At 35.7% G+C, this 26,948-nt stretch overlaps 1 long non-coding RNA gene across 3 annotated transcripts; it reads right to left on the bottom strand.

The window, feature by feature from the left end:
• LOC128264972 (uncharacterized) lies at positions 1-26,136 on the bottom strand. 3 transcript variants are annotated; one of them, XR_008268786.1, is made up of 5 exons: positions 835-1,191; positions 649-709; positions 545-567; positions 141-298; positions 1-82 (listed from the first exon to the last, which is right to left on the bottom strand). It is a non-coding gene; the product is annotated as an uncharacterized LOC128264972 (long non-coding RNA). The 3 variants fall into 3 exon arrangements; XR_008268785.1 differs by lacking the exons at positions 545-567; positions 649-709; positions 835-1,191 and adding an exon at positions 26,013-26,136; XR_008268787.1 differs by lacking the exons at positions 545-567; positions 649-709; positions 835-1,191 and adding an exon at positions 1,658-1,753.
• Positions 26,137-26,948: the final 812 nt, after the last annotated feature.

Raw genomic sequence — 26,948 nt, 5'->3', positions numbered from 1 at the left:
ATTATATATAAAATATATTAAATAACCTCAAGGTTATTAAGTAATCCAGTCATGAAGCAATGCACCTTAAATTTTGCTGCTGCTGCTGAGCTTTTGTTAAATTAATATAAAACTTAAGCAAAATTTATTTATTTACTAACCTATTTAGTGATATCCAAGCCTTTTGTTTCACAGATAAGTTAATTTCATCAGAAAATAGATTGCAGAGTATGTTTTTTTCATTTAAAGTACCTTTTGAATGTCCATTTAAAGCAAAACTTTCTACGGAGATGAGAAGGAATTTTGACTGGTCGATTATCTAAAACGATTTATAAAAAAATAACAGATGCTGCAATTAATAAATGAATTAATGATTGCTGTATTAAATACAAATAAAGACTTTGTTGATGCAGCTTAACAAAGAGGTATTCACTAAAACTTGGCCATTTTGGAATTAAAACCTAAAAAGTTTCGAAAATTTTATTCAAAACAAATACCTTATGTGGCTCACTGCTCCATGCCCTCTTAAACTAAGAAGATGCAATTTATAACATTTAGGACTCACCTAATGCAATTCGCGCAGCTTTTCTATCGTTTTGTACCAAAGCAGGGTAAAAATGATTCAGGAGTTAGTTCTGCTGGTTATTAAAAAAAATATATGTTACGTACCTGGTTTTTTAATGGGTCAAGGTCAGCTAGCCAGTCCATCCCAGCTGATCAGCCATCACGGCTTAACACAATCAAATCAAATGAAAGATAAAAGAATAAGCGGACGACTATGATTTTACTCTATCTATATCATTTATGCTGGTCGGATTGCAGTTTAAATAGAACACTCCGACGAACCAAACCTACCTGAGGTTGTAGGATGTTCGCCGAGATTCCCTCTCGTTAGCTTCCGTCAGCCTGCCCCAGGTTCATATTGTTGGTGTCCTCTCCTTACAGACAAGCACTTAGGACATCATTCTGACACGTTACGGGATTTATTTTTTATATAAGACATTTTTATGTATCTTCCTTCCCTTCATTGATTAACTAAGCTAATTCATTTTAGAATATTTGTTTCCCCTTGAAAATACTTGCGAATATTTCCTTTTAGTCCGCTAGTACACACATATAAATATATACATTATATATATCCATTAATAACTTTATTTATTTCAGTCTCTAGGAATTGCCCATAGCATTAGTTCTTCGATATATAGCATGGTTTTATTATTTCGGAATTACGGTTGTTGGTTGATTAACTAAGCTAATTCATTTTAGAATATTTGTTTCCCCTTGAAAATACTTGCAAATATTTCCTTTTAGTCCGCTAGTACACACATATAAATATATACATTACGGTTGTTGGTTGATTAACTAAGCTAATTCATTTTAGAATATTTGTTTCCCCTTGAAAATACTTGCAAATATTTCCTTTAAATCCGCTAGTACGCACATATAAATATATACATTATATATATCCATTAATAACTTTATTTATTTCAGTCTCTAGGAATTGCCCATAGCATTAGTGCTTCGATATATAGCATGGTTTTATTATTTCGGAATTACGGTTGTTGTGGTGGTAGTGGCTTCTTTTGACTGGATCAGTAGATTGAACCGATTCCCGATATAAAATAATAATAATAAGAGAATTTTGGGTTTTTTGCGCGACGTACGGGTGTTTATTTACACTTGTAAATTGCAACTAACATAAGCTTATCTTGAGCGCTCCAGAGCGGATCTGAGACTTGGGAGGAGTGTTGGAGCGGGAGAGCGTAGGGACAGCAGATGGACCTGACGCTCTACACTGACAGAAAATACAAACGCCTACTTGGCGTGAACAACGGTTAAAATTTGGTGAAAATCCTCTAAACCTTGGGTGTTAGCTTCCTCACATCTCAGACCGCTAGACCACGGACTTTGAGTACATTTTGCCTCATTATTAGAACGTGTTTTTTTAAATTCAGAACATATGTATCCTCAGTGTGAGTATTTTTTCTTAAAATTAGTACAAATATCCTTAATGTGAGTTCTTGGACAAAATCTGTACTCAATATGAGTGTATTCTCAATTTGAGAATTCAAATACTCAATTTCTGAACGTCAGAATTTTCTCAGTGTAAATGTAAAAAAACCTTGAAGCTATGATGTTATGAAGCTCAATTATTCGATAATTCCTATGGCAGCTATATGAGATCGTTTTCCGATTTAAATAAAATTAAAAGCGTTCTTAACTGTCAAATTATTAAGTCAAAATGAATTAAAAAAAAAAAATTACAAAATAAAAGTCACATGCTAATTTTTTTTTTATATTTTTATTGTTCCCGTTGGGGCTTTATATAATAGTCGTCCGATTTGTTAATTTAAACCGTAATTCTAATGTCAAAGAACTAAGAAAAAAATTAAGAAATCGATAGACTTATAATTTTTAAAAAATTTTTTTTCCGATTGTTCCAATGGGAGCTATATGCTATAGTTGTCCGATCCGGCTCGTTCCGACTTGTATACTACCTGCAATTGAAAGACAACATTTGGAAAAGTTTCATGCAGATAGCTTTAAAACTAAGAGACTAGTTTGCGTAAAAACGGACGGACGTACAGACGGAGAGACGGACAGACAGACGGGCCGATCGACACTCCTAGTGATGCTGATTAAGTATTTATACTTTTTAGGGTGTCTCCTTCATTACGGTGCAAACTTCTGACTGTAAATATAATACCTTCTGCGAGGGTATCATAAGTACTGAAATTTTTTTTTTATCATCTAAACTTGCCTTGATGTACCTGAAATTTTGGCTTGCATGAGCCCGTTTGCGTTCCTTGTAATAATTATAGTAACCTATTTGTATTTGTATTTGTATTTGAATTTATTATAAAATTTCATCCTAACGCTACAAGTTTGGAACATATAAATTAATGCGCTAGTCACTAAGAGTTTGCAAATATTGAATTGTTACATTATATTTAAAACTAATTTTCATAAAAACTAACTTAAGTCGCCTTCTATTTTTCATTTAATTTACGTAATAGTGTTTTTAAGGTGTGTGAATAATTTTATCTTGAATTGCGTGGCACTGCTAATATCTTTAAGATGGTTTGGGAGCTGATTCCATGATCGAATAGCATTAATTAAAAATTGTCTTTCGGATGTCAATGATCTAGGACTTATGCAAGTAAGATTGTTTGCTCATCTAGAGGATGTAAACTAAAGTTTTTCGAAAAGATACGAAGGTTCTTTTTGGAAAATAATTTTTTGCAGAAAAATTAAGATTCGCATTTTTATCCATTCATTTAGCGAGATATCGAATATTTTCAGAGAAAATTCGGATACGTTATTTCTATGTGGTAGGTTGAATATATACCTGCCTATGCAGTTAAATAGAACTTTAATTTTGTTCTTACTAATAGTGTCACAGTTGGAAAAAAACTTCTACTCCACAAAATAGCGCTGGGACAATGCAGGTTTTAGCTATTAGTAAACGTATATGGGTGGGCAGGCAATTTTTAGTTACGGCGAATGCCCTTATTATGCCATATGTTTTGCCTACAGACTTTGTAATATGATCATTCCAGGTAAGAGTTATGTTGAATGTAAAACCTAAGTTTACAGCTGTATCAACGTACTCAAGTGGCGTGCTATTCATACTCAGTGGCTGCAAATTGTTAAAAATTATCTTTCTTTTACTTATGACAAGACATCTTGATTTTGATGGGTTGATCCCAAGTCCATTGTTGCCGGCCCACTCATTTACACGTTCAAGTTCTCTGTTACAAACATCTATACATTCATTTATTCTGTTTAAAGGACGACTCACATACATTTGGACATCATCAGCATACAAGTGTACATTACATTCAGATAACGCATTGGGAAGGTCATTAACATATAAGGTAAACAATAAGGGACCAAGCGCAGACCCTTAAAGTACACCACGATTAACATTTTCATATGAAGACCAAACGCTAGACAGTACAAGGAGGATTTAGTAGGTACGAAGACACAAGTTTGACAGAAGTTTTAGAAAACGCACTGTATCGAAGGCCTTACTATAGTCCAGTAAAACTAAGAGTGTAACATTGTTTTCGTCTAGTTGTTCCCTTAGGTCATCTGCAATTTTTAAAATAGCTGAGGTACAGCTTCTGTTTTTCCTAAAACCAGACTGATTATCAGTAAGCATTGCATTGTCGGACATAAGTTTATTAATTTGATCAGCCATGAGATTCTCAAATACGTTTGATAGGTATGGTAAAATGGAGTACAGACCATGTTCTCATTATTTGATTCAGGAATCGGAATTATTTTTGCCCTTTTCCAACAATTCGGATAAGTAGATTTTTTCAGTTCAGTATAGGTATAGGTATAGGAATAGGTTATGTATGGCAGGATTTTTGGAAGCGGAATTTTTATAAATTTAGGGTTTATGTTGTCAGACCAGTGGCGTCACTCTTAATTTTTAGAATACTTTGAAGGATATCACACTTGTTAACACACATAAACCTAAATCTAATATCACAGACAGTTTCAGGTAAGAATCGTGGGTTCACATATTAATTTTCAGTGATTTCAGGTACTGTGCAGTTTAAGAACTTTTTATTATGTTCATTTACATTTATGTCTTGTTCAAGTCTTGGTTTAACTTTGCATATTCCCAGGTTTTTAAATATTTTCCATGTCTGAGCAGTGGAAGATGCGTTGTTGAATTTATGGGAATAGAAATTTGTCTTGGCGGTATCAGTAAGTTTGGTCACTTTTTGTCTCAATGACTTGAACACCGCGTAAGCTTGAGGTGTCCTGTACCTTCTCCACTTATTGTACGCCCCGTCACGCTGTAATATTGCGTCTTTGATGTTACTTTGAAACCATGGTTTTTCAGAAAAACGAATAACTTTGCCTGTTGCCTGTTGCACGAGACAGTTATATAAATAACAAATATTGTTTTGTAACAGGTTAACTTGTTCGTCTACTTCGGAAAGGGAATATATGTCATTCCAATTGCACAAATTAAGGGTGGAGTCCAAAAGGTCATAGTTCATATTTCTAAAGTCCCTAAAAACTATTGGATGGTCAAGGTATTATAGGTCAAGTGCGTAAGTCAAGTATATGAGGTCGTGTTTTGAAAACGATGGGACAATAAGTTGGTCATATGTATCTAAAAAATAAGTCTAAAAGCGAGTTGCGGGTTTTGGTAAAAATGCGTAGGGGACACAAAGTTAACCAACTTCATCCCCAGCGATTTCATGTCCTCTGCAAGGTGGGATTCCCTTAAAATATCGCTATTAAAATCGCCTGTTATAATGACGTCTGAATAATTAATTGACACGTCAGGAATGATGTTTAAAAATTGTTCATAGTCAATCCGGCAGTTAGGACGGTATATACACCCAATCAGCATATCTTTGGCATCTAATTTCTATAAATAAGTATTCATTTGCACTACTGGTTGAGTGTTTACATATAAATGTGGAACATAACTTTTTACTAACATATATTGCAACCCCACCCCCATGACTATCACGATCAGAGCGAGGCTAATTATAGCCATCACATTCAACTAAAACATCACATAAATTAGGAACAAACCAAGTTTCAGAAACACATATAACATCTACGCTCGAACTGATAAAGAGGTATCTAAATTCTTCAATTTTTCGTGTGAGGCTTTGAGCAGCTCTCTTCTTTCCGAGAATCCTTAACATCGCATGGCTATTTGATCGATTTGGATTAATGTTTATGTTATTGTTGTTGCTGTCACCCATTTTAAATTATTTAATTGAAATATAAGCTGCGCTCGCAGTCTATAAATATTTATGACATAAAGACACACCACACCAAGAAACAAAATAAAATTAAAATTAATGCGACTGATACTAATCCAATATAAATATAATAAAACTACTGATAATTTCACAACAATGGAATATAAATATAAGCGCCTCTTAGGTGCGAAATAAATTATCATTTAATGTCCCAGAACTAGCAGCTTCCAGCGCAGCTAATTCATCGGGGGTGCAAATCTCCATTTGAGCCAGTTAGCCCAGGCTTTGCACGCAAATGGCCTCCCCTCCCTCTCTCTCCTTTACGAAGATATCTCCACGGCGAGAGAAAACAGCTGTTAGGCGCTTCAGCCTCTTGAGATGCATCGCCCGCTTGAAAATTTCATATTTTGTTTTGGTCAGCTGGTGACGTGTTCCATTTTTATAATTATAATTGGATAATTCGCGGTCGCATTCGAAAAATCGTACGTGCTTTAGGCGGCGGGGTCAGTTTGAAAGAGAAGAACAGTGCGTGAAAAAGTGCTTTCACATTTTCCCCTGGACTTGTGGGACCCCATGCCAACGCAAGTCACAGGCGACTTCAGACGCCGCCTGTGCGTTGCAGGAGGCCACCCACTTTGCCTCCAACTCGTCAACGCGCTGATTCTGGCAGTTTTTGGACAGTTTCGCCTCCAGCTCCTGGACCCGCTGCCTCCGCATCCCCATCTCTCTCACCTCGCTCTCCAATTGAGTGACTCTCAGTGAAAGTTTGTTGCAGTCAGCTGCTATTAACTTAAATTTTTCTTCCAGAGTGCCGGTTATACGTGCCTCGCCATCACGGATCTCCCCTGCAAGACTTTCCTTTAGCTCGGAAAATCGGAGGTCCATCGTGTGGAGGTCGATTGCATTTCAACCTCCATCCCTGCCTTAAAAACTTCAGTTTTAACATATTTTCGCCGTAATTAGTTTTAGTTTTTTTATAAATGTCTCTGCATTTTGTTATTTCTGTTTTCCTCGCGAACTTGAGAACTGCCCACTATGCTAATAGGGCCCGCGCGTAAAAAGCTCGTGATTGGTTTCATTGGGCTTGTACTGCTTATAATGCATCAACGTTCAACAATAATAAAGCAGTATTTCATTATTCACCGAAGCTTTGTGCCGACAATCGAATTACAGTTCGCCTTCCTTTCAAGAAATCGCCGCAAACTTTTGACCAAAACAAGAGAAATCGAGAAAACTGACATTCTTAAGGTATGCCAACTCAATACCGTCACTTAGAGACTTTCTGCAGCACCATATGAGACTGAGGGACGGACAGACAGACGGGCTGATCGACACTCCTAGTGATGCTGATTAAGTATTTATACTTTTAAGGGTGTCTCCTTCATTTCGGTGCAAACTTCTGACTGTAATTATAATACCTTCTGCGAGGGTAAAATAAGTACTGAAATTTTTTTTTTTTGACTATTTTTCAATCAAAAACTTCTGAAAGAAACGAAAACACCTCTTAACGATATAAAAAAGTCGTGACAATCATGTAACGTACAAAATATCTGATATCAATTTTTATGACGAAAAATGAATACGCATTCGACTATATAATTACAGTTTTTAAATGTTCCCGGCACGCTGAGATAAAAATGCCTGTGTAGGCAAAATACCTGAATGAAGCGGTCCGAATGGAAACATTTAAATAATCTGAGTACTTTAAATATAAAAGTTAAAACTTTTATTTAAACAAATAAAAACTCTGGTTTTATTGACAGGGCCATATTATGGCCCATATTGGGGCCGAGTGAGTCAAATTTTGGGCAGATGTAGATCTTGTGTTCTTTGGAGTTACATTTAACACAAGTTACTTCATCCGTTGTTACCAATGCGTGTGACGATCGCTTGGCTTGGTTTTGTTGTGGGCCAACCTGGAAGACTTTGTCAAACAGAGTGTTGACGACGCGGCGTGATCTGTTGTAGCGCTCAATAAGGCAAGTACAAGCCACCTCATAAGCTGCATCCGTTATTGGCATATGACGAATCAAAAATCTGCTTCTCCCATGATGTATATTTCAAGTAGTGGAACTTTTGATTCGCTGTCAAATGCTGCTGGCTGTGAATCGTGCTATCGAGTATGTCCTTGAATGCTGGCCTCTCCTTGTAGTTACCAGTAAATGCCTTGATATGGATTTTTGCCATCTCGTTTTGCACTATTTTCGCCGTCGAGTTTTTTGCTCAGCCAAACGTTTATTGAGTTTTTGTTGTTTTTGTTGTGGAAAACGAACCAGATTTTCGCTTTCCAACCATCTGACTTCGTCAGATTGTCAGATTGTCTTCTGTTGTTTGCTATCACCCTCGCTCTCCATTGATGTTTCACGAGCGCGCTTTAGCGTGAGAAGTAATGTGTTTGCTTGCAAGTACTTGACCTCGTACCTCTCGTTGTCGATAGCTGGATCAACATACCCCTTCTCCTCGTCGTAAAGGGCCAATTTGTCGCTGACTGTCTCAAATCCCTTCCAAACTGAATTGAGTCTGTTCAATAACACGGTAATTTCGTCTAGTTCCCAGATTGATGTTGTTAGCAAGCTCGTGAGGCTTGTTTTCACACGGCTCCTTGCTGCCTTCAGTAGTTTTAATTGAGCTAATATAAACAACTGTAAGCAAACGTAATGAAAATCAGTGTTTAAAAAACTGCAGTAAGTTTCATTTCGTGTGATTTTGCTTTTGCTTCTGCTTACGAAATAAATAGAAGTCGAAGTCGATGCAAAAGCAAAAATGAAAAAGCGACCAAAATCAAACAGCAGCAACAGTCGCTGATTTTCGTTTTTTTGCTTTCCGCTTTGCTGTGGCTTTCCATCGTAAGCGTAAGTCGAAGCGGCAGCAATTGTCGACTTCCAGAAGTCGTCGGCAGTCGCAGTCGCGAAAATCGATGAGCTCGACTGATGGTTGCTTTTGATTTTCGGCGCAGTTGCTTTCGATCGTAAGCACAAGTCGCTGGCAGCAGCAAGTGCGACATTTGGAAGCCAACAGCAGTCGCAGTCGCGAAAAACTAGACATTGTGTTTCTTCTTCTTTTTGTACTTCTTGCACTTATTATTATTATTTTTAAATTGTTTTTCATTATTTTAAAAAAAATATAAAGGAAATCAAAATTTAAATTACTAAGAGTTTTCGAAAGTCATTTGTTTTTGGAGAAATGGGGTGAAAATGCGATAACATTTATTTCTTATATTGGAGCTGTTAGAGCCGGTGGACTTTTATGACATTACTGTATTCTAGCGTTAAATACGCGCCCAACGTCACCCCAATCATCTCTATCCGATACTCCATTTAAAAGATAGTCAATAAACCAGCTTTATAAATTATCTTTGAAATTAAAACATTTGTCCTTTTGTTGGTTTGTTTGTGCGTATCAAAGCGAAGTTTTAGGGTTCTGAAACTAATTTTACTGTTTTAAGCAGCTTGAGCTGAATAGGTTTTGTTCTACCACTTTTTGGAAAACCCGCTATCTTAGCAAGAAAACATCTAAAAATGCTTCTTTAAACGGACAGACAGACATGGCTAGATCGACTCGGCTAATGATCCTGATCAAGAATATATATATATCAGAAAAGCTTCCTTATACCTGTGACATACTTTTCAACGAATACAATATACCCTTTGACTTTACGAGTAACAGGTATAATAAGAACGTAGAAGAACAAGCCATAGCCGTTTGCACTGACATTGTAAAAATTCATTAACACGGAGGATTTGAACTTCGCAGTTTAGTAAGAGAGACGATGAACGGTACGCCAGTTGGACCAAACATGCTAAAGCTAGTCGGACAAAATTATAATTATAAGACACTTGGCATCTATTAAAGCACAAAAATGATTATTTCCAACTTAAAACAAACTATATCACGTTCCTTTTTACCAATTTTTAAAGCATTAATACTATTTTTCTTAGCACGAAATTAGTTTTAATGAGTTAACCCACTGCGCGTAACAAGCATAGCTTGGTATCGTAAGGGCTACTGACCATAGTGCATCAACGTCCAAAAAAATATGATTATAACAACACCCGTTGAACCCCTTGAGGAAGAAATTTAAATAAAGAGCATTCTTTACTGTCAAGGAAGTTAAAATGTAATTGACTTTTCAAGGGGTTCTTCTTTATTAAGGCTTATCAGAGTCGTTTTTGCTCAGAAAATTTTTACCTTGGCAGAAAACCGACTATTGATGAATACAAGTTCCGTTTACAAACTTCCGCCGCACATGGAATCGGATGTATTATTTCACACATCAGGAAAAATTTATTGATCGATTTGCCTACCCCTCAGTGCACTACGCCCAATATTATGTACTACCGAGGAACAATTCAGTTTTATTTTCACATCAAATATCAACATTAAAATGTATCTGTCATAACTAATGAGTGTCGACAAAACTCCTACACAAGCGTGTACAATGAAATTGGTACCCATTTCGATAGCCATGATTATTATAAGAGAAAATACGCCTGGTAACACTAAAATAACTTAAGTTGTCTGGAAACTAACAATCTAGTCGAACAGACAGACGGACATGGCAAGATCGACTCGACTATTGATTTTGATTAAAAATATATATACTTTATAGAGCCGGAAAACCTTTCATTTACCTGTTACATACTTTTCAATGAAAACAATATTCCATTTCACTATAAGAGAAACGGATATAATTACCAAAAAAGTGCGCCAAGCTCTAAAGTCCTAAAAATTAGGTAATGCGATGACTTGAATTTTTAGGAAACTTGTGACCATACAAAAATTAAGGTTATTCGTGACCTTAAAAATTGACCACAGTCACCTTAAATTTATGTAATATATTATAAGGTTAAGCTTGGATAAATTTGTAAGAAATATTTATTCTAAGACTTTGATAGTGTTTAACTACACCGAATTAAAACAAGAGAGATCGCTATAATTGTGTTCCCCTGTTCTCAGCTAACAAATTTAAAACTAAATATTCCTCCACAAAAAAATCGAAGTTTAGGTGACGCTAACTGTCGAGCTTTATAGCTAACTCTAGAAGCAAAGAGCACGCAGCACCCCACCTCCCGCTAACAGTTCTTTCGTTCTTGGAAATAATAATTTTTGTGCTTCAATAGATGCCAAGTGTCTTATAATTATAATTTTGTCCGTCTAGCTTTAGCATGTTTGGCGTACCGTTCATCGTCTCTCTTACTAAACTGCGAAGTTCAAATCCTCCGTGTTAATGAATTTTTACAATGTCAGTGCAAACGGCTATGGCTTGTTCTTCTACGTTCTTATTATACCTGTTACTCGTAAAGTCAAAGGGTATATTGTATTCGTTGAAAAGTACGTCACAGGTATAAGGAAGCTTTTCCGATATATATATATTCTTGATCAGGATCATTAGCCGAGTCGATCTAGCCATGTCTGTCTGTCCGTTTAAAGAAGCATTTTTAGATGTTTTCTTGCTAAGATAGCGGGTTTTCCAAAAAGTGGTAGAACAAAACCTATTCAGCTCAAGCTGCTTAAAACAGTAAAATTAGTTTCAGAACCCTAAAACTTCGCTTTGATACGCACAAACAAACCAACAAAAGGACAAATGTTTTAATTTCAAAGATGATTTATAAAGCTGGTTTATTGACTATCTTTTAAATGGAGTATCGGATAGAGGTGATTGGGGTGACGTTGGGCGCGTATTTAACGCTAGAATACAGTAATGTCATAAAAGTCCACCGGCTCTAACAGCTCCAATATAAGAAATAAATGTTATCGCATTTTCACCCCATTTCTCCAAAACCAAATGACATTCGAAAACTCTTAGTAATTTAAATTTTGATTTCCTTATATTTTTTAAAATAATGAAAAACAATTTAAAAATAATAATAATAAGTGCAAGAAGTACAAAAAGAAGAAAAAGCACAATGTCTAGTTTTTCGCGACTGCGACTGCTGTTGACTTCCAAATGTCGCACTTGCTGCTGCCAGCGACTTATGCTTACGATCGAAAGCAACAGTCGAGCTTTATCCGTAACTCCTTAAATAGGCAATTAGATCTTGTATTTGTTTTGGATCCGTCTGAGGACCGATAACGTCCCACAATGGAATTTACAATTTTCCTCTCTGCCCTGATACCTATTCCCATTTAGTTTGTGAAACGACTTTAATAAGCTAAACTACTTGATTTCCGAATACAACTGGACAAACTTATACAATTTTTTAATGAATGCGTTTCTGACAATCTTAATCCACAGATCTCCGTGGCTTACACCAGAGCTTCAAAGACCTAAAAACCTTAAAACAAACACTTACAAAAAGTACATAAGGACGGGCAAGCCATCTGATTTTTCGAAATATGTGGGTGCTCGATCGGATTTTAATGTTCTTTACAGTCAATGCTATTCTATGTATTTGAACCGGTGTAAAACCGAATTTTCAAATAATCCGGAGCAATTTTATAACTTTGTAAATGTCAAGCGAAAAAAACTCCTCCTTGTCTTCTTTAGTACGATTATACTCAACTGTGGCGTCCACTGACTCTAAAATTGCTGATTTATTTGCCACGATTATACTCAACTGAGGCGTCCACTGAATCTGAAATTGCTGATTTATTTGCCAAGTTCTTCCAAAATACCTATAGTGCGGATTCTAGTCTAAATTTAGTTTACTCTTAAAATTTAAAAAAGTCAAATTGAATTTTTCCCCGGTAATAACAGAAAGTTCTCTTCTAAAGGATTTGGAGCCGCAACACCAACATACTCTCCGTGGCCGGACGGGCTTCCTGGGGTAGTGGTAAGTGGTAATTTGTAAGCCGATTTTAAAACTGTTTCAATGGTCTACCTCACCATCAGTTTTCGAACTATCTTAATAGATTCTTTTATTATTCCACTCCGTAAAAAGGAAGAAAGTCGGATGTTCAAAATTAAAGAGGTATTTCCAAATTGTCTGCAATACCTAAAGCATTTGAGCGCATTATTACTTTTCATTTGCAACATTTGTGTTTCTCACTAATATCACCTTATCAACATGGTTTTGTTAAGCGAAGTTCTACCACGAACCTACTTGAAATGACATTTTTTATAGTTAAAGGATTTAATAACAAAAAGCAGACTGATGTTATATATACAGATTTTAATAAGGCTTTTGATTCTATTAATAATTTTCTTTTTTTATTTAAATTAAATCAGATCGGAGTGCCTCAAGGTAGTCATTGGGCCCATTGCTATTTACTTTATTTATTAATGATCTTCCTTCTGTCATAAAACATTCTCGAGTATTACTGGATGCTGATGATGTTAAACTTTGTTTGTCCTTTAATAATTTGCAATCGGGTTTCGGTTTACAGTTTGATATTGATTGTTTTCAGAGATGGTGTCAATCTAACCTCTTAAATATGAATTGCCTTAATTGTAACGTACTGGCATTTTATAGAGGTACGCATTCATTTATAAACTATTCTCTTCATAATATGCCACCAGACCGAATATGTTCGCTGAACTGCTAAGGAGTTTTTCTTTACCCAAAATTAAAATTCGACTGCCACATAAAGTCTACTGTTAAAAACGCAATGAGTGTTTTTGGATTTGTTAAGCGATGGTCAAAAGAATTTGACGATCCTTATACAACTAAATTATTATTTACTTCCCTTGTCCGTCCTAATTTAAAATATTGCGCTCCCGTTTGGAGTCCCCAATATCAGGCACACATTGATCGTATTGAGTCGGTACAAAAAAAATTCGTTTTTCCTTCGTGGTTTGAACTAGGATCAAAACGCAAGGCGGCCTTCTTACTCTAATAGATTACTTAATTTACCTACTCTTGTTAATCGTAGAATTAATAAGCAGCTTAACTTTTAATGGGTCTGTAGACCAACCCGCAAATACCATCTAAACTTGCCTTGATGTACCTGAAATTTTGGCCTGCATGAACCCGTTTGCGTTCCTTGCAATAATTATAGTAATCTATATAATCAAATTTGCATTTCAACCTCTATCCCTGTCTTAAAAACTTCAGTTTTAACATATTTTCGCCGTAATTAGTTTTAGTTTTTTTATAAATGTCTCTGCATTTTGTTATTTCTGTTTTCCTCGCGAACTTGAGAACTGCCCACTATGCTAATAGGGCCCGCGCGTAAAAAGCTCGTGATTGGTTTCATTGGGCTTGTACTGCTTATAATGCATCAACGTTCAACAATAATAAAGCAGTATTTCATTATTCACCGAAGCTTTGTGCCGACAATCGAATTACAGTTCGCCTTCCTTTCAAGAAATCGCCGCAAACTTTTGACCAAAACAAGAGAAATCGAGAAAACTGACATTCTTAAGGTATGCCAACTCAATACCGTCACTTAGAGACTTTCTGCAGCACCATATGAGACTGAGGGACGGACAGACAGACGGGCTGATCGACACTCCTAGTGATGCTGATTAAGTATTTATACTTTTAAGGGTGTCTCCTTCATTTCGGTGCAAACTTCTGACTGTAATTATAATACCTTCTGCGAGGGTAAAATAAGTACTGAAATTTTTTTTTTTTGACTATTTTTCAATCAAAAACTTCTGAAAGAAACGAAAACACCTCTTAACGATATAAAAAAGTCGTGACAATCATGTAACGTACAAAATATCTGATATCAATTTTTATGACGAAAAATGAATACGCATTCGACTATATAATTACAGTTTTTAAATGTTCCCGGCACGCTGAGATAAAAATGCCTGTGTAGGCAAAATACCTGAATGAAGCGGTCCGAATGGAAACATTTAAATAATCTGAGTACTTTAAATATAAAAGTTAAAACTTTTATTTAAACAAATAAAAACTCTGGTTTTATTGACAGGGCCATATTATGGCCCATATTGGGGCCGAGTGAGTCAAATTTTGGGCAGATGTAGATCTTGTGTTCTTTGGAGTTACATTTAACACAAGTTACTTCATCCGTTGTTACCAATGCGTGTGACGATCGCTTGGCTTGGTTTTGTTGTGGGCCAACCTGGAAGACTTTGTCAAACAGAGTGTTGACGACGCGGCGTGATCTGTTGTAGCGCTCAATAAGGCAAGTACAAGCCACCTCATAAGCTGCATCCGTTATTGGCATATGACGAATCAAAAAATCTGCTTCTCCCATGATGTATATTTCAAGTAGTGGAACTTTTGATTCGCTGTCAAATGCTGCTGGCTGTGAATCGTGCTATCGAGTATGTCCTTGAATGCTGGCCTCTCCTTGTAGTTACCAGTAAATGCCTTGATATGGATTTTTGCCATCTCGTTTTGCACTATTTTCGCCGTCGAGTTTTTTGCTCAGCCAAACGTTTATTGAGTTTTTGTTGTTTTTGTTGTGGAAAACGAACCAGATTTTCGCTTTCCAACCATCTGACTTCGTCAGATTGTCAGATTGTCTTCTGTTGTTTGCTATCACCCTCGCTCTCCATTGATGTTTCACGAGCGCGCTTTAGCGTGAGAAGTAATGTGTTTGCTTGCAAGTACTTGACCTCGTACCTCTCGTTGTCGATAGCTGGATCAACATACCCCTTCTCCTCGTCGTAAAGGGCCAATTTGTCGCTGACTGTCTCAAATCCCTTCCAAACTGAATTGAGTCTGTTCAATAACACGGTAATTTCGTCTAGTTCCCAGATTGATGTTGTTAGCAAGCTCGTGAGGCTTGTTTTCACACGGCTCCTTGCTGCCTTCAGTAGTTTTAATTGAGCTAATATAAACAACTGTAAGCAAACGTAATGAAAATCAGTGTTTAAAAAACTGCAGTAAGTTTCATTTCGTGTGATTTTGCTTTTGCTTCTGCTTACGAAATAAATAGAAGTCGAAGTCGATGCAAAAGCAAAAATGAAAAAGCGACCAAAATCAAACAGCAGCAACAGTCGCTGATTTTCGTTTTTTTGCTTTCCGCTTTGCTGTGGCTTTCCATCGTAAGCGTAAGTCGAAGCGGCAGCAATTGTCGACTTCCAGAAGTCGTCGGCAGTCGCAGTCGCGAAAATCGATGAGCTCGACTGATGGTTGCTTTTGATTTTCGGCGCAGTTGCTTTCGATCGTAAGCACAAGTCGCTGGCAGCAGCAAGTGCGACATTTGGAAGCCAACAGCAGTCGCAGTCGCGAAAAACTAGACATTGTGTTTCTTCTTCTTTTTGTACTTCTTGCACTTATTATTATTATTTTTAAATTGTTTTTCATTATTTTAAAAAAAATATAAAGGAAATCAAAATTTAAATTACTAAGAGTTTTCGAAAGTCATTTGTTTTTGGAGAAATGGGGTGAAAATGCGATAACATTTATTTCTTATATTGGAGCTGTTAGAGCCGGTGGACTTTTATGACATTACTGTATTCTAGCGTTAAATACGCGCCCAACGTCACCCCAATCATCTCTATCCGATACTCCATTTAAAAGATAGTCAATAAACCAGCTTTATAAATTATCTTTGAAATTAAAACATTTGTCCTTTTGTTGGTTTGTTTGTGCGTATCAAAGCGAAGTTTTAGGGTTCTGAAACTAATTTTACTGTTTTAAGCAGCTTGAGCTGAATAGGTTTTGTTCTACCACTTTTTGGAAAACCCGCTATCTTAGCAAGAAAACATCTAAAAATGCTTCTTTAAACGGACAGACAGACATGGCTAGATCGACTCGGCTAATGACCTGATCAAGAATATATATATATCAGAAAAGCTTCCTTATACCTGTGACATACTTTTCAACGAATACAATATACCCTTTGACTTTACGAGTAACAGGTATAATAAGAACGTAGAAGAACAAGCCATAGCCGTTTGCACTGACATTGTAAAAATTCATTAACACGGAGGATTTGAACTTCGCAGTTTAGTAAGAGAGACGATGAACGGTACGCCAGTTGGACCAAACATGCTAAAGCTAGTCGGACAAAATTATAATTATAAGACACTTGGCATCTATTAAAGCACAAAAATGATTATTTCCAACTTAAAACAAACTATATCACGTTCCTTTTTACCAATTTTTAAAGCATTAATACTATTTTTCTTAGCACGAAATTAGTTTTAATGAGTTAACCCACTGCGCGTAACAAGCATAGCTTGGTATCGTAAGGGCTACTGACCATAGTGCATCAACGTCCAAAAAAATATGATTATAACAACACCCGTTGAACCCCTTGAGGAAGAAATTTAAATAAAGAGCATTCTTTACTGTCAAGGAAGTTAAAATGTAATTGACTTTTCAAGGGGTTCTTCTTTATTAAGGCTTATCAGAGTCGTTTTTGCTCAGAAAATTTTTACCTTGGCAGAAAACCGACTATTGATGAATACAAGTTCCGTTTACAAACTTCCGCCGCACATGGAATCGGATGTATTATTTCACACATCAGGAAAAATTTATTGATCGATTTGCCTACCCCTCAGTGCACTACGCCCAATATTATGTACTACCGAGGAACAATTCAGTTTTATTTTCACATCAAATATCAACATTAAAATGTATCTGTCATAACTAATGAGTGTCGACAAAACTCCTACACAAGCGTGTACAATGAAATTGGTACCCATTTCGATAGCCATGATTATTATAAGAGAAAATACGCCTGGTAACACTAAAATAACTTAAGTTGTCTGGAAACTAACAATCTAGTCGAACAGACAGACGGACATGGCAAGATCGACTCGACTATTGATTTTGATTAAAAATATATATACTTTATAGAGCCGGAAAACCTTTCATTTACCTGTTACATACTTTTCAATGAAAACAATATTCCATTTCACTATAAGAGAAACGGATATAATTACCAAAAAAGTGCGCCAAGCTCTAAAGTCCTAAAATTAGGTAATGCGATGACTTGAATTTTTAGGAAACTTGTGACCATACAAAAATTAAGGTTATTCGTGACCTTAAAAATTGACCACAGTCACCTTAAATTTATGTAATATATTATAAGGTTAAGCTTGGATAAATTTGTAAGAAATATTTATTCTAAGACTTTGATAGTGTTTAACTACACCGAATTAAAACAAGAGAGATCGCTATAATTGTGTTCCCCTGTTCTCAGCTAACAAATTTAAAACTAAATATTCCTCCACAAAAAAATCGAAGTTTAGGTGACGCTAACTGTCGAGCTTTATAGCTAACTCTAGAAGCAAAGAGCACGCAGCACCCCACCTCCCGCTAACAGTTCTTTCGTTCTTGGAAATAATAATTTTTGTGCTTCAATAGATGCCAAGTGTCTTATAATTATAATTTTGTCCGTCTAGCTTTAGCATGTTTGGCGTACCGTTCATCGTCTCTCTTACTAAACTGCGAAGTTCAAATCCTCCGTGTTAATGAATTTTTACAATGTCAGTGCAAACGGCTATGGCTTGTTCTTCTACGTTCTTATTATACCTGTTACTCGTAAAGTCAAAGGGTATATTGTATTCGTTGAAAAGTACGTCACAGGTATAAGGAAGCTTTTCCGATATATATATATTCTTGATCAGGATCATTAGCCGAGTCGATCTAGCCATGTCTGTCTGTCCGTTTAAAGAAGCATTTTTAGATGTTTTCTTGCTAAGATAGCGGGTTTTCCAAAAAGTGGTAGAACAAAACCTATTCAGCTCAAGCTGCTTAAAACAGTAAAATTAGTTTCAGAACCCTAAAACTTCGCTTTGATACGCACAAACAAACCAACAAAAGGACAAATGTTTTAATTTCAAAGATGATTTATAAAGCTGGTTTATTGACTATCTTTTAAATGGAGTATCGGATAGAGGTGATTGGGGTGACGTTGGGCGCGTATTTAACGCTAGAATACAGTAATGTCATAAAAGTCCACCGGCTCTAACAGCTCCAATATAAGAAATAAATGTTATCGCATTTTCACCCCATTTCTCCAAAACCAAATGACTTTCGAAAACTCTTAGTAATTTAAATTTTGATTTCCTTTATATTTTTTAAAATAATGAAAAACAATTTAAAAATAATAATAATAAGTGCAAGAAGTACAAAAAGAAGAAAAAGCACAATGTCTAGTTTTTCGCGACTGCGACTGCTGTTGACTTCCAAATGTCGCACTTGCTGCTGCCAGCGACTTATGCTTACGATCGAAAGCAACAGTCGAGCTTTATCCGTAACTCCTTAAATAGGCAATTAGATCTTGTATTTGTTTTGGATCCGTCTGAGGACCGATAACGTCCCACAATGGAATTTACAATTTTCCTCTCTGCCCTGATACCTATTCCCATTTAGTTTGTGAAACGACTTTAATAAGCTAAACTACTTGATTTCCGAATACAACTGGACAAACTTATACAATTTTTTAATGAATGCGTTTCTGACAATCTTAATCCACAGATCTCCGTGGCTTACACCAGAGCTTCAAAGACCTAAAAACCTTAAAACAAACACTTACAAAAAGTACATAAGGACGGGCAAGCCATCTGATTTTTCGAAATATGTGGGTGCTCGATCGGATTTTAATGTTCTTTACAGTCAATGCTATTCTATGTATTTGAACCGGTGTAAAACCGAATTTTCAAATAATCCGGAGCAATTTTATAACTTTGTAAATGTCAAGCGAAAAAACTCCTCCTTGTCTTCTTTAGTACGATTATACTCAACTGTGGCGTCCACTGACTCTAAAATTGCTGATTTATTTGCCACGATTATACTCAACTGAGGCGTCCACTGAATCTGAAATTGCTGATTTATTTGCCAAGTTCTTCCAAAATACCTATAGTGCGGATTCTAGTCTAAATTTAGTTTACTCTTAAAATTTAAAAAAGTCAAATTGAATTTTTCCCCGGTAATAACAGAAAGTTCTCTTCTAAAGGATTTGGAGCCGCAACACCAACATACTCTCCGTGGCCGGACGGGCTTCCTGGGGTAGTGGTAAGTGGTAATTTGTAAGCCGATTTTAAAACTGTTTCAATGGTCTACCTCACCATCAGTTTTCGAACTATCTTAATAGATTCTTTTATTATTCCACTCCGTAAAAAGGAAGAAAGTCGGATGTTCAAAATTAAAGAGGTATTTCCAAATTGTCTGCAATACCTAAAGCATTTGAGCGCATTATTACTTTTCATTTGCAACATTTGTGTTTCTCACTAATATCACCTTATCAACATGGTTTTGTTAAGCGAAGTTCTACCACGAACCTACTTGAAATGACATTTTTTATAGTTAAAGGATTTAATAACAAAAAGCAGACTGATGTTATATATACAGATTTTAATAAGGCTTTTGATTCTATTAATAATTTTCTTTTTTTATTTAAATTAAATCAGATCGGAGTGCCTCAAGGTAGTCATTGGGCCCATTGCTATTTACTTTATTTATTAATGATCTTCCTTCTGTCATAAAACATTCTCGAGTATTACTGGATGCTGATGATGTTAAACTTTGCTTGTCCTTTAATAATTTGCAATCGGGTTTCGGTTTACAGTTTGATATTGATTGTTTTCAGAGATGGTGTCAATCTAACCTCTTAAATATGAATTGCCTTAATTGTAACGTACTGGCATTTTATAGAGGTACGCATTCATTTATAAACTATTCTCTTCATAATATGCCACCAGACCGAATATGTTCGCTGAACTGCTAAGGAGTTTTTCTTTACCCAAAATTAAAATTCGACTGCCACATAAAGTCTACTGTTAAAAACGCAATGAGTGTTTTTGGATTTGTTAAGCGATGGTCAAAAGAATTTGACGATCCTTATACAACTAAATTATTATTTACTTCCCTTGTCCGTCCTAATTTAAAATATTGCGCTCCCGTTTGGAGTCCCCAATATCAGGCACACATTGATCGTATTGAGTCGGTACAAAAAAAATTCGTTTTTCCTTCGTGGTTTGAACTAGGATCAAAACGCAAGGCGGCCTTCTTACTCTAATAGATTACTTAATTTACCTACTCTTGTTAATCGTAGAATTAATAAGCAGCTTAATTTTTAATGGGTCTGTAGACCAACCCGCAAATACCATCTAAACTTGCCTTGATGTACCTGAAATTTTGGCCTGCATGAACCCGTTTGCGTTCCTTGCAATAATTATAGTAATCTATATAATCAAATTTGCATTTCAACCTCTATCCCTGTCTTAAAAACTTCAGTTTTAACATATTTTCGCCGTAATTAGTTTTAGTTTTTTTATAAATGTCTCTGCATTTTGTTATTTCTGTTTTCTTCGCGAACTTGAGAATTGCCCACTATGCCAATAGGGCCCGCGCGTGAAAAGCTCGTGATTGGTTTCGTTGGGCCAGTTGCTTGTTCTGCTTATAATGCATCAACGTTCAACAATAATAAAGCAGCATTTCATTATTCACCGAAGCTTTGTGCCGACAATCGAATTACAGTTCGCCTTCCATTCAAGAAATCGCCGCAAACTTTTGACCAAAACGAGAGGAAAACGAGAAAACTGACATTCTTAAGATATGCCAACTCAATACCGTCACTTAGAGACTTTCTGCAGCACCATATCTCGCCATTCGTAGTATGTATTTTTACATATCAGATTTATACGAATCCCGCAAGCCTCTTGCAGCATTAGTGTAACGAACTGATATATATTTCGACGATCTGTTGACAGACGCAGATGAACTGGAAATCGCACTTAGAAATAAGTTAAATTATCAGAACTATCCTAGGACAATCATCTGATGCCAAGATTTCGATGCAGCTGGAGGATTTGAAATCAACGAAAATGCTTGGACTAGCATGGCCACCATCAGACGATGTATACATTTTTCAATTCAAGTTCTCTGATACACCTACTAGACTGACCGTTTAATCTGAAGTATCACGAATCGTCGGCTCACTTGAACTGATTGCGCCAGACGGTATGAATTGCAAAACGTTCATAAAGTATTGAGTGATCCGAAAATTTTCTGCGATGAGCAATTCCCAACGATCGTGTGGCATAGCTTAAGAACCCACTTGCTCAATCTCTCAACAGTGAAACTTCAACGTTTTGTACCTACATCACACAGCACGAGAGCGAGCTTCACGTGTTTGCATACGCTTGCAAGCATAATGCTGTCTTTACATTCGACACCATCGTACAATTTAAAGGGGCGCCGATTCAGTCCTTATTGTGCCCAAAGCTGGAACTTTGTACAGCCGTGCTGCTCAAAAAAACTCGAAAATTCCTGCACAATCTCAAGCTTTACATCTTAATGGTATACTTTTGGACTGAATCAAAAACCGTTCTGCCGTTCGTGATGCATCAGTCCCTCTGCCCACTATACGGTTCCGGCGTGCTCATGGAAAATGGGTGGGTCATGTTAGGCCTTTTCCACATAGGCGGTACATGAACAAATGTCGTAAACAGTAAGGTGGAATTGGAAATATAGATATTTCTTCTTAAGACGTATTTATTATATAGGTATACTAAGACTAAGGACTAATATGTGACTGTTCTTTTTTTTCCTGGCCCACCCAACGTGTAGAATCTGAGAAAGTTTTCTGATCTTACTTTATTTGGGATTGACGTGAACTACTTAGATGCCCCTAATAAACAAAATTAATTTATAATGTTATCGATGTTACAGTGGTTACAATATTTATTATAATTCATATTCGAGGAAAGTTCGGAGATCCAGATCGCATGGTCATAATTCAAGTAACATTTTAGATTTATATTTCAGTTAGATTCAGTTTTCATAATTAATTATGGAAATTAATTCTTTGGGTACTCCCATTTTCCTTTATAATATTATTGCAAACAAACTAAAGTAAAGGACTTAGCAATCCAGGAACTTATATCAAATTAATTGGAATTATCATTATTTATCCAATAGTTATTTAATAAGAATGACAATATAATGCAATGCTAGTCAAGACAACTAGCTCTTTCATAAAACCCAGCATTTTAGAACATGTTATTGAGAATTTAACTGGTCGCTTTAGCCAGAAATATAACTGTTTAATATATAGTACAAGTGCTCGTAAGCAAGCTAAATCAGACCTTTCGGCCAATCATAGCACAAATTCAGCAAATGGTTTATAGCAAGGAGATCATCTTTAAAAAAGCTCACACCTTTTATAACAAAATCCGTATAGGCATTACAATCCTGATCGTGATGGGAGTAGGGGAAAAAGTAGGTAATTCCGTTCTTCCATTTTACAAAATTCTATGCTGAGTTTATACATCAGTTCAATTTGCTCGCAGGAGTGAAGATCATGCCATCTTTACTACGGGACAAATTGTGGTTCATCAACGGACGAGAGTTTGTGCTTCTGCAGCTTCTACTACAGGCTTCTCCTCGTGTCCCAACTCATAGGAATTCTCCAACCAGATCGTCTCCATGGTGAACGCCCATTATTTGTAACAGGAGTGGATTTTTGCGGGCTGGTCATGACCTCATACAGTATAATACTTATGCGTAAATCTTCGTTTGCTTCGCCTTAGAATTAGTTTTGATCTAACAAATAATGCTTTCCTATACCGTTTACCGCAACGCATCTACTGCGTCAACGCAAAAAACTCGTGAACTTCTGGAGCCCGAATCTCTTCGCCTTCTAAGGTCTTACAGCGCCTGGAAGGGAGTTGCGTTCTGCTTGATTCCGTCCGATTTTGGCGGCTTTTGTTGGAGTAAGTCAAATCGGCAAAACGTTGATGCTTCAAACCGCCGGTGAAGCAGATCTTACTTATGAAGAGCCCCGGACCGCCCTCACAGAAGTTAAAGCAATTCTGAATTCCCGCCCGATGACACGAGTCTTAGACGACAGAGCAGCAGAGCAGCATGGTCGCCAGCCCATTTTTTCATTGGGACACCCTTACTCTTTGCGCCAGTCGAAACTAATTCAATGGAGTTTTAATCTGCTCTAAAAACCTTATTTTGAAATGATAATAATAAGTAGCTTATAGATCAATTAAAATCGACCATTCCCAAAAGTTCTGATGACCTATGTGAAATCAGTTACCGTATAAGCCAACATTTAAAGAAACATTGAAAGATATATGTTTTGACTTGTTAATTTACTTTATATACCCATGCAGAGGGAATTAAAATTTCAGTCAAAAGTTTGCCAAACAGTGAAGGAGACATTTTCGACCCTATAAAGTACATATTTTCTTGATCAGCATCACTAGGACAGTCGCTCTAGCCAAGTCCGTCTGTCCATCCGTTTCTACGCAAACTAGTCTCTTAGTTTTAAAGCTATCTGCATGAAACATTCCCATTCCTTCTATTGCAGGTAGTATATAAGTCGGAATGAGCCGGATCAGACGACTATAGCATATAGCTGCCACAGGAACAATCGGAAAAATAAATAAAAAAAATGATAACTTTAGTGTTTATTTAAATTTTTCTTAGTTCTTCGAGATATAGTAATGGTTAAATATTTCAAAATTACGGTTTCAATTTATCAAAATCGGACGACTATATCATATATCAATAAAATTATTAAAAATTACAATTGTTTAAAAATGTACCTGTTCTATTTTGTAATTTTTTTAAAAATTCTTTTTGACTTATCAATAATTTGACAGTTTAAAATTACGCTTTTAATTCTATAAATCGAAAAACGTTATCGTATAGCTGTCATAGGAACTATCGAATAATTGAGCTGCAAATCATCATCGCTTCAATGCTTTTAAACATATAGTATATCATAAATTTTAAGTTTTCAAGAATATTTAATTTTTAAATTAGCTGCAAGGGTATATGAACTTCGGCTTGCCGAAGTTTGCTTCCCTTCTTGTTAAAAACTGTGTTAGTCTTTGCAAACCCGTCAAAGAACACCATTAGGTCCCCGTCCTTGTCGTCCAAGTCGGCAAATGCTTCGGTCGCATTATGGATGTCCTGCTGAGCATTGAAGATATCCGAAAACTTGCTTATAATCATGATTTTTATTTCATTTTTATTTAATTTGTGACAGTTCAAAAGAAATCAAACCGAGATCAGCTGTTCGTGCCACTCACATGTCGGAGTAGCATTAGCTTCAAGAAAATTGTGGCCAAATTTTAAAAGCCGATCTTAAAAATTATGAAAGATATGGCACTTGACAGTTGTTGGCGCCTTAGTTCCTTTTCTCTGACCGCAAAATTTAAACTGCATATTCTCAAAACCATGTTTTTCAGATTGGCGTAGAGGATTGCAAAAAAAGTAGTTAACCGATTTTTTTCACCTAGCTTTCTTATAAAGAGCATAAAAAACTTCTGTCGGTATTCAACGGACAAGAAAAAAATAGTTTTTTGAAAATTTCTAACGCAAAAATTATAAAATAATGAAAAATGTAATTTTTATGCTAAATGTGAAAATATTTCGAAAATAGTAGAGTACCGAGTATCGAAAACCCCCTTCAGTGGAATAACGTTTGATTTTATGATTTCCGATTAAAATTGCGGTCAGGATCTCCTACGCCAATTTCGATGTCAACGGCGACACGACATGCGGAAACCATTATAGGTCAATCAATATTCCATTTTTTATAATGTAAAATATGTTTTTTTTTTCAAACATTGCCCTAAATATATATGACGTCAAATTTTTTATGCGACGGAGGAGGTATATAACACGCCGAACAAAAATCGATCCAACCCTCTAAGGAGATACGAACAGCCCGTAGACAACAAAAAAGAAGTTGTTTGGACACTAAAGCTGCTTCTAAAATGCTGACTATGGCCCTAAAATAGAAGGTTCTTTGTACGTTAATAAAAATCTTAACTATACTTTCAATTGTTGTCAAAACTTTAGACGCGTTTTTCTCAAAACTACTTTTTCAAGACGGTGTGTCACGTAACTCAAAAGGTAATGCTTCAATCTAAATGAAATTTGCACACATCCTTTAAACAATACATACTTGCGGATAAACGACCGCTTTTATAAATTTTTAACTATTTTTACAGGCAATAGTAGGCTAATTTTGCACCTCCAAAATTAAAAACTAAAAACTGCATATAATGCAGTTTAATTTCGATCATTCGTAAATTTTTTGTTTAAGACAATACTGTGATTCTAGGTTTTACGCAGTGCAAGTGAAAATAAACCGACTAAACGCTGCCACGGGATAAATAATAATTTGTTTTGACAAAAAAACTCTCTACTCTTTAAATATTGCCATTTACTGTGTACAAAACTTGTGTACTCAGAAATAAAAAACAAGAAATCTGAAAAATTTGTTTTTTTGCAGCCTCCTGCTCTTTTAACAATCCTTTTTTTAGCGTCAAACATGCTCTTTTAACTTTCCTTTTTTAGCGTCATAGAATTCTCTTCGCCTTTTCACATGAATTACCATGACACTAGGTTTTACAATAAGTACAATTTATTATTTACCAGATCTCACGTTTTTTTTAAGTTAAAAAATCAAAAAATAATCCTAAAATCGAATTTTCTATTTTATACAAACCTCTTTAAATATTTGATTTGGCTTAAAAGCACGTTTTAGTCGCCTAATTTCCTCTGTTCCATCAATTGGATCAGTTGATTCCGTTGCTTCAATGGGCAGCATCATAAAGTTATGTTCACCTTCTTTACTCTAAAAATAAAAAAATAATATTGCAAATAATTATAAAACATTAAAATAAAAATATCACTTGTTGAAATAATATGTATAAGCTAACGAAGATTTCTCAAAAGCTACTATTGGCAATTTCGTCTTGGCAATTTTGAGTCTTTGAAAACAAACCATCTTTACTTCGATTTTTACATGAAAAAGTCGTCTTTTGTCGTTATTAATAGGAAGGTATTGTTGCAAGTTATTTTTTTTTTTTAACTCGTAATGAAAGGTATGTAACATGTCAGAGAACAGTGTCAAAGTCTGTTAGGTATTGTCAAATGAATCCAACTATCGCTTCAATTGAGTTCTGACTTATTTTTTTTCCAATTATTTTTCCAAGATTCGTATTCTAGTCTTATCTATGACAGAGACCGCAGCTGCTTGTCTGAGTAGCCCCGTTTTTACAGAATACAAGTGCTATCAACTGAATTTTTGTCCGGTTTGAGTAGCAGATGGTAAATGATGGCTCCCAATCGATTAAAATCTTAAACACTATGATTATTTGTGTTTTTCTGAACATTCTGGCCAATGGCCAACAAATTAAATGTGTGGAATATTAAATACATAAGTAATATACATGTTTATTGTAAAGTATTTACAGTATCTTTATTTTTCGATAAATTTTATTTTGCAGCTAACTTTTTTATCAAACACCATTGTAACGGCCCAAGTTATGTGAATTTTACTTTTATTACAATTTCAGACTAAAATATGATTTACAATTGGGTTCTTTAATTATGATATTAAGCATAGATAGAGTTTCCGTAGATCTAGTGACTTTCAATA

Source organism: Drosophila gunungcola, unplaced genomic scaffold, assembly GCF_025200985.1.
Source record: "Drosophila gunungcola strain Sukarami unplaced genomic scaffold, Dgunungcola_SK_2 000087F, whole genome shotgun sequence".
Lineage (NCBI taxonomy): Eukaryota > Metazoa > Arthropoda > Insecta > Diptera > Drosophilidae > Drosophila > Drosophila gunungcola.
The sequence above is the reverse complement of the archived record's forward strand: the minus strand, read 5'-3'. Positions and strand labels throughout refer to the sequence as shown.